Source organism: Lactuca saligna, chromosome 2 (genome assembly GCF_052625555.1).
Source record: "Lactuca saligna cultivar CGN05327 chromosome 2, ASM5262555v1, whole genome shotgun sequence".
NCBI classification, from domain to species: Eukaryota; Viridiplantae; Streptophyta; class Magnoliopsida; order Asterales; family Asteraceae; genus Lactuca; species Lactuca saligna.
Genome location: NC_136418.1, coordinates 141,909,919 through 141,919,944, shown reverse-complemented (window position 1 = coordinate 141,919,944; position 10,026 = coordinate 141,909,919).

Below are 10,026 nucleotides of genomic sequence, written 5' to 3'. Positions count from 1 at the left end.
TTTTAGAAGTGCACCCAATTTGATATTTATATACGTCTTGGTTTTAATTAAAATTTTTAGGTATTTTTTTTTTTTAAATCGGAACATTACAAGTTAGTATTACAGTTATCATTTAAGTGAAATACGTCTCTCTCTCTCTCTCTCTCTCTCTCTCTATATATATATATATATATATATATATATATATATATATATATATATATATATATATATATATACTTTAAATAGGGGTATGTGAGTTAAGGAGACATATATTCTTGACTCAAGAATATATATGTCTCCTTAACTCACCTACCCCTAAGCCTTTGCTTAGTTTTGTAAATGGTAGAGCCGACCTTGGTCAATGATCACTCAAGAATCTTGAGTGATCATTGACCAATGCCGGCTCTACCATTTGCAAAACTAAGCAGGGGCTTATGGCCCCCAATTCTAAAAACCCCCTAATTTTTAAGCTCATTCTATTAATTATGTATGTATATATGCGTATTTATTGGGTTACAAAGACAAGTTGGAGGTTGGCCCGGTGGTAAAAGTGTTGTTTATCAAACTAAATGTCTCAGGTGTGAATATGTATGCTTACTTTTCATTCATTTTATTTTGAAAACTACTTAAACATATCCCGCATCGCTCATGAATGAAACTCAACCAAATCTCCTCTCTTATATAAGCCCGACTATCCTCTTGCTTCATATTAACTCTACCTTTGAGTCCCATATCGGCTCGGAGATCAAAACTTTAGCAAAATTCATGTTTATATAAGTGATTAGATGAGATGCATTAAAAAATAGTTTAGGATTTGGTTTAAGATATAAAACCAAAGGGCCTCAATTTTTTTGTTTGCTTAGAACGCTTAAATTGGTTGAGCCGCTCCCGACATAGACTAGACATTTTGAGTTAGTGTAGCCTAGTAAATTATTATTTATAAAAGGAAAAATGACACATTTGCCCAACAAAGTATTTAGAATTTGCCCATTAAGTCTCAAAACTTTTTTGGTGCTTTATGAGAGAATAAATTTTGAAATGACCTGTATTTTTAGTCCTTTTAACCTATATTAGTCAGTTTCATGTTCCATTCAAGCACTTTTCCATATAAAAGTCAAAAGACAAGTCAATTCAAGTGGAGTCCAGACTTCAAGATTTGTTAAGTCGATCCAAGACCTAATAATTTACTGAAACGATGCCACTTCCTCACAAATTTCAACCCTTTTCTACTTAATTCATCCCGACCTTCATGGGTTCAATTCTTCAGTTTGTTCTACTATTTCTCACCATATCAATCCCTCATATTCTCTGTCAAGTTAAAGTTATGCCACCATCTTCATCTTCTACACCAAATTTGAAGATTCTCATGTTTAATTAATTAGCATATATAATCACTACAAAACTCATAAGTATCAACTATGTAAGAACAAGTAATCATGCCCACCTTAAAACAAGTCTAGCATGCGTTTTTTGATTCTGGAATCGTTCTTCATGGAACATCAGTCGAGATTGAAAACCCAAATGAGAATGCAATTCGCTGAAATGCTGTCATTTCCTCATAATTTTCAACCCTTTTCTACTTAATTCATCACGTCCTTCATGGGTTTAATTCTTCAATTTTTTCTATTTTTTCTTACCTTCTCAATCCCTCATCTTCTCTGTCAAGTTACAGGTATGTCGCCATCTTCATCTTCTACACTAATTTGAAGATTCATGTGTTTAATTAAGTAACATGTATAATCACTATAGACTTTGTATGTATCGATTGTGGAGAAACAAGTTGTAACACTGTGAATTTTCAAAACAAAATTTTCAATTGTAAATTACCAACATCACCTATAATAATTCTCAAAATCTCAAGCGTCGATGTCATAACATATTTCAAAATAGTTTTCAAAAGTAATTATCAAAATCCAGGATCCCCATTTGTGACTCTTTTCTCTTGTGTGTGTGTGTGTGTACAATCGAGCCGCCGCCTTCCCGTGATCCAAATAAGAACTTGAAACACATAACACATAACACGGTAAACACAAAGTTTAGTGAGTTCCCCAAAATACCACATACAACACATATTAGCCACTCGAGGCTATAACTTTGTATGACCCTCTGGTCAATGTGTCTCAGTGGGACCATCCAGTCCCATAACTCTGTGGACCCTCTATGGACCTTCCGGTTCTAACTCTGTGGACCTTCCGGTCCTAACTCTGTAAACTCTTAATCGTACATAGCACAAATCACATAGAAATAATGCAGTGTACATCATATAAATAGCATATAAGATACTCTGTCACATAGCTCTAATTACCACTCTTGGTAAAGTATAGTGAGAAGACTCACCTTAGTCGACGGCTAGAAATTCCTACACTCGTATCCGCTGCACAACGACTCCATACCTACTAATCCGAACAAGATCATTCTCAGATAACATAGAGTTGTACCCAAAGTACAAGGCCCAATCTAAATGGGCGCTCTAAGGCCCAACTTAAAAACTCCTAAGGCCTAACAGGGCAATCCAACAAGGCAAGCCCATCAAGGCCCAAAACAGAAAAGCCCGTCCTCAATAACAAGTCCAAGTCCAAAGCCCACAACTCTACTGATCGGATGACCGTGCAACGATCATGAGCGGAACGCACGACGTTTGTCGCCGAGTTTCTGATAGGGACTCAAGCCGGAACGCGATGCATTCCAAGCGATTACGCACGACGTTCCCGGCGAAACTCCAATTCTTATTTTAATGACTTAATCCATTAAGTCCTTTCACCTAATACTCAGATTTGGTCCAAGAAGGCATTTCTTAGCATAAAGTTCCCAACTTTATGCCTTGACAGGGCTAAATGTTCTAAAACCCAAACCCAATCTTTTAACACAAAAACCCAAACTTCATAATCCTTTGCATGGATAAAAGGAATGGAATAAGATCACATTTTTATGACTTAGAACACTCAAATACCTCAAAAAAGACAACTCAAATGGTCTAGAGTAGCCCATACTCATAAAGACCAAAGCTTTTGGACAAAAAGCACATAAAACCCACAACTAGCTAGATCAAACACATGATTCACGAAGATGGAAACTTTATACCACTAGAAGTTTGCAAAAATGATGAAGGTTCTGGATCTAGAAGCTTTACCCCATCCATAGCTTGATCACCAAGTTCCTTCTTCTTTAAGGGCCAAACATAATGTAACATCCCTCTCTGGCACGTATCACAATATTGTCCGCTTTGGGCCACTCGGCACGCGGACTTCCCAGGGGGTCACCCATCCTGGTACTACTCCCGCCCGAGCATGCTTAATTGCAGAGTTCTTATGGGATCTGCTGCCCTCACGGCTTTAAAACGCGTTGTGATAGGGAAGGTATCCACACCCCTTATAAGGAATGCTTAGTTCTCCTTCCCAGCCGATGTGGGATCAGATCTAACCCACTTTCACCCCCCATTATAGGGTTCGACGTCCCTGTCGAACACATCGACCCATGCCCTAGCTCTGATACCATTTGTAACATCCCTCTCTGGCACGTATCACAATATTGCCCGCTTTGGGCCACTCGGCACGCGGACTTCCCAGGGGGTCACCCATCTTGGTACTACTCCCGCCCGAGCACACTTAACTACAGAGTTCTTATGGGATCTGCTGCCCTTACGGCTTTAAAACGCGTTGTGATAGGGAAGGTATCCACACCCCTTATAAGGAATGCTTAGTTCTCCTTCCCAGCCGATGTGAGATCAGATCTAACCCACTTTCAAGTGGGTTAGATCTGATCCCACATTGGCTGGGAAGGAGAACTAAGTATTCCTTATAAGGGGTGTGGATACCTTCCCTATCAGAATGCGTTTTAAAACCGTGAGGGCAGCAGATCCCATAAGAACTCTGCAGTTAAGCGTGCTCGGGCGGGAGTAGTACCAGGATGGGTGACCCCCTGGGAAGTCCTCGTGCCGAGTGGCCCAAAGCAGACAATATTGTGATACGTGCCAGAGGGGGATGTTACACATAAGGAGTCACAACCCAACTAGATCCACATGAGAAAGCCACAAAGATTCAAACTTTATACTTTCTTGAGCTAGATCCATATGATTAGGGCTTAGATCCACAAACTCCAAGCCAAGCAATGCTTCCTTAAGAAACTCCTTTTTCCATAATAAGCACCAAAACCCTCTTATTCACCAAAAAGTTCAAGAATCACTCAAATGGAGGCTAGGGTTTCGTTCTTAGGATTGGAAGGGATGGAGGTTGAAGAATGGAAGATGTTTGGGTCCATAATGACGCTTATAAAGGGGCTAAACCCTAAAAACGAGTCTTTAAAACAGCACAGCGAACGCCCTGCATTCCCATCTTGGACTACATCACTTTTCCTTTGAACGCCATGCGTTCCCATCTGGTATACCCCGCGTACCCGGTTCGGCCCAAAACCCTCATAACTTCAAATGGTCATAACTTCTTCGTTATAACTCCGTTTTTGATGTTTTTTATATCCACAGAAAGTTAACGAGAATCCCTACACTTCTATCAACCTTATTTTTCCTGAAATCCACTCGAACTAAAATCCAAAATCCAAGAAAGGCCCAAACCAACACCTTTACCGATACCCTAGGGGTCCAAAGCACAACTCGAACCCTTTTATCACATAAGCCACCTTATCCATATCCAAGATGGGCCTAAACCCTTCTCCTTCAAGACATCAAAACCCTTTCATACTCAAATTACGACCCATGAGCCTTGAATCTCAAAACGATCCGAAATAGGATGTTACACAAGTAATCAAATCGACCCTAAAACAAGTCTAGCATGGGTTTCAGATTTTGGAATCGTTCGCCATGGAACATCAATCGAGATCAAAAACCCAAACGAGAAGACAATTCAGTATCAAAGGCACATGTATTTCCCCATAGACAACTACAAGTATTGTTATACTCTAAGAGGGTGTTTAGGAGTGATTTTTGAACTCTAAAAGTGCTTTTAGATAAAAGTGTTTATTGGCTTATAGTGGTGGCAACATGCGTTTTTTAAGAAGTGTTTGAATTAGATTTTATGGTGAAAAAGCCAATAAGTCAATAAGTTAAAATGTGTTTGGCTTAAAAAGTGTTTTTTGAAGTTATTTTGGTTGAAAAAGCCAAAAGCAGTTTCCAAAAGCCAAGTTTCACACATATTTTAAAAAGTGTTTTTTGAAGCTAATGGAAAAGCTCTTCTGAAAAGTGCTTTTGAGTTTGCCAAATATTTTTTTTGACTTATTATCTTTTCAAAAGCCAATAAGCCAATAAGATGTTTTGAAAATCAATCCCAAACACCCCCTAAATACCATAGAAAGAAGACGATACATAGTTCGTACCAACTTTTTGTATGGCAGTTCCGAGAGTGAAAACACATACCCTAAATTTCAGGTCTATTTGTATGATTGACGTTTAAAATGTGATTTTGACTATTATATGGAAAAATGTTTAAGTGGCACATGAAACTGGCTAATATAGGTTAGAGGGACTAAAAAGACTGGTAACTTCAAAGTTTATTCCCTCATAAAGCACCAAAAAATGTTTAGGGATTGAATGGGCAAATTCGAAATACTTTGTTGGGCAAACGTGTCATTTTCCCTTTATAAAATACAACATTGGCATTGTAATTTATATTGTAGTGAATTAAATTTCATATAAAATGAGAAAATTACATACTACCACTTTATAAATAAAGAGATATACATAAGGGATACCATTAGTTGAGTACATATTATATTTATCTTAACTTAATTGTGATATAATCTAGTGTAACCAAGAGGGTAGATCCTCAAAACCTCCATGCGAAGGGGTAAAATGGGTCGAGTAGGTTGTAGATATAGGCCATATTGGTGGAGATGCATTATAAAAATAGTTGTATAACCTTTGATAATGTCAACAATGGAAATCACAAGGATGTGAAATCCCATAATCAAGAAGAAATGATATCCAAATTCCAAGAAATAAAAGATGAGGAGGTAGTTAGAGATCTACGAGGCATCATGTGTTTATTTTTGTAATGGTGAAAAGAGCAAGTGCACTTAAAGATGTAATTTTGTAACATCCCAAAATTTTCAACAAATCTAAACTTTTCAAAACAACCCTTTTATTATTAGAAGTGTCACAAAACCATTGTTTTCGAACATTAATTAAAATCAGAGTCTCCCAAGATCCAATCAATTGTAAAACCAAGGATGTGTATGATCACGCATTCGCCTTGTCACAATCTACTGAAGTACCTGAAACCATAAACCAAAACTGTAAGCACGAAGCTTCGTGAGTTCCCCCAAAATATAACCACATAGCATAATAGAAAACAACAACATATATACAGAGTCTTCGACATGACTGGAACGCCGCACCAACCTACAAACTATCTGGAACGCTGACATAGCCTTCAGCATGACTGGAACGCCTCACCAGCCTACAAACTATCTAGAACACTCATAGAACCTTCAGCATGACTAGATTTGAAAAATGCTATTATGGACTATATTTGAAAAATGGGTGGCTGTGGACTATTAAAATTTGTAAGTCATTGTATCTAATATTCTAATTAAAAGTTAACTAACTCGAAATACATATTTAAAAAAATGAATATAAGTTAATGTACATAATTATTTAATTTGGTGTTATAAACTGGAAGATGCTAAATGTTAATTTAAGGTAATAATATGTACACTATATATAGTGATTGTGTTTAGGTCCACATCAAAGTCAAGGAGATTACAAAAGTAGTACAACCTTTACTGCAATATAAGTTGACAATATAAGTTGAGTACAAAGGTCCTAAAAATTCAAATTAGTTGAGCCGCTCCTGGATAGAAGATAGTTAGGAAGAACATGTAAGAATATATTTAATTTTAGTTTTGGTAGTAAACTTTGAGCAATTGCATTTTGGTAGAATTTGCGTTATACATTTCACATTTGGTATTAAACTTTGGATGTTTTTTTTTTAACTTCTAATGGTTTTGTGTTAAAGTTTGGATGTTTTTTTTTTCTAATTTGAATGTATATATGGGTAGTATTATATTATATCTATGAATTTGAATGTATTGGTTTTATATATATTGTTGTGTTAACTATGGAAATTAATATAACAATTTCTTTTTCAAAACTGATCAATCCATATCGTTGCTTATAAAAATAAATTACTTCTACCATATGACCTCAGTATATGTATTTAACTATTCATTTAAGAAAATGTATTGGTTTAAGACTTTTTTATGTTTTACAAAATACTTTAAAATATCTTGACTTGGATATTAATTGCATTTGAAGACAAGGATATGATAATGGAGCAAATATGAAAAGCAAACATCAAGGTGTACAAAAAAGATTGTTTAATGTAAACTCAAGAGTTTTTTATATGCCTTGTGGATGTCATAATTTAAATTTAATTTTGTGTGATATGAAAAATTCTTGTCATAAAGCTAAAACTTTATTTGGTACTTGTCAAACAATATATAATCTTTTTTCTACCTCCACACATAGATGGAATGTTTTATTTGACGATGTAGATGAGTTAACCCTAAAATCATTATCTACTACTCATTGAGAAAGTCACATTGAAAGTGTTAAAGCAAAAAAAAAAAAAAAAAAAAAAAAAAAAAAAAAAAACTCAATTTTTTCAAATAAAAGAAGCATTAATAAAATTAGCTCAAGTGAGTGATGATGGTAAGGTTTGTAGAGATACAAAATCATTAGTAGATGGTGAATTTTATAATTTTGAATTTATTTTAAGTTTAATGATATGTTATAAAATTTTATTTAGAATTAGTTTGATAAGTAAAAAATTACAATCCAAATATATGATTATTGATGTTGCAATAAAAAAGTTAAAGAGATTAGTTAATTATTTTAAAAAATATAGGGAAAATAGGTTTGATTTTGCTATTAATGAGCCTAAAGACAGCAGAAAATATTAGAGTTGAACTAAAATTTTCTATCAACCGTGTTTATGGTAGAAAAAACAATTTGAGGAAGTTCCAAATATCGAAAAAGAACATCAATCATCTCAAGAAAAATTTAGAACTTATTATTTTATTGTTATAGTAGATATGACTCTAACTTAAGTGAGAAGTAGGTTTGAACAAATGTAACATTTTGAATCTATTTTTTGGATTTTTGTTTGATGGTTCAAAGTTAAAATCTTTTACTTGATGATGAATTAAAAAAATGTTGTAAGAAACTTGAAACAAATTTGACAAATGGTGAGGAACACGATATTGATAGAAAAGATTTATTTATTGAGTTACAAGTTTTTCAGGAAATGTTATCGAATGAAGCATACAAGTGTGAACTTCCTTGGATAGCTATTCAAATTATGGAGTTTGCAAAGGAAATGGACATGTTTCCCAATGTGTTGGTGGCATGTATGATTTTGTTGACGGTAGCGGTCACAGTTGCTTCCGCGGAAAAAGTTTTTCGAAATTGAAGTTATTGAAATTATCTTCGAAGTACCATGACTTAAAAAAATTAAATTGATTAGCAATTTTGAGTATTGAAAGTCAATTCCTACGAAATCTTGATTATGATAAAATAATAGATGTTTTTGTTTCAAAAAATGGAAGAATGTATCGTTTTAGATGAATTTTATGTATGCTTTTGTTTGTATAACCTTGTTTTGATTTGCCTATAAAGTTTATTTCATTTTTGGTATTTTTTTTAAATAAATAAGGATGTTAATTTAGAATTTTGCCTCAGACATTGAAAATCAATGGACCGATAAATATCAACATATTGAAACAAGCGGGTTATCCATTCTACAAAATTTATGTATAATTTGTTTAATGCATGGGAGTATCATTGTCGAGTACAATAAAAAAAGATTGGCGAAACAATGAAAATTAATATAACTATGGTGAGTGTAATAACTCCACTTTGATAATCTCAGTAAGCATTTCACATGAAAGGACGATGAAAGATGAATATTAGTTTTGGAGAAATTAAATAATCTTAATAAGCATTTCACATGAAAGGACGACGACACATGAAAGGACGACGAAAGATGAATATTAGTTTTGGAGAAATTAAATAATCTTAATAAGCATTTCACATGAAAGGACGACGAGAGATGAATATTAATTTTAAAGAAATTAAATAATATTTTATTTTTATTCATCTTCATTTTGATGTTAAATGTTGATATATTTCACATTAAATGAAATTAATAATATTTTAATATAATTATTATCACCATTTAACATGGATACAAGATATAATATATTTAGTTTTAGTTTTGATAGTAAAATGTGAGCGATTGCATTTCAGTGGAATTTGAGTTATACATTTGGTATTAAACTTTGGATGTTTTTTCTTAAACTTCAAATGGCTTTGTGTTAAAATTTGGATTTATTATTATTTTTTTTTTTTGGAAATGTGAATGTATATATGGGTAGTATGATATTATATCTATAAATTTGAATGTATTGGCTTTATATATATTGCTGTGTTAACTATGGAAATTAATATAACAATTTCTTTTTCAAAACCGATCAATCCATATCGTTGCCTATAAAAATAAATTACTTCTACCATATGACGTCAATATATGAATTTAATTAACTATTCATTTAAGAAAATGTTTATAAAGAATGAAGCATGCGACGAGATGTCGTTGTATAGGTCAATCTGTAACGATGAATTAGCACAAGGCGGCAAAAGGCAGCGACGTCGAACCAACAGCAAAAAAGGAAACGAGATTAAAAAAAAAATCACGAACCAAACTTTCCACAAAACCGAACCAAACAAAATCAAAAGTATGATTAATTCAAGGGTTAATTTGGACATAAAGTCCCAACTGCAAACCGAAGTAAAAATGTTAGAATAATCAGGGAAGAGTAATAAACCAAAGATACATAATCTCTTCCTTTTGCTTAACGATAAAGATCAATGCGGAAGACACATTCGGTAAGCTCAGCAAATATGGTTGGCCTTCTGTACCTCTCACATTCCATATAAATCTTTCCATAAACACAAACTTTAACTTCAAAGCTTTCATTTACCATCTACTCACTTCTTCTTCAACTAATCACTCTCTATATATACGCAAGTTCGTA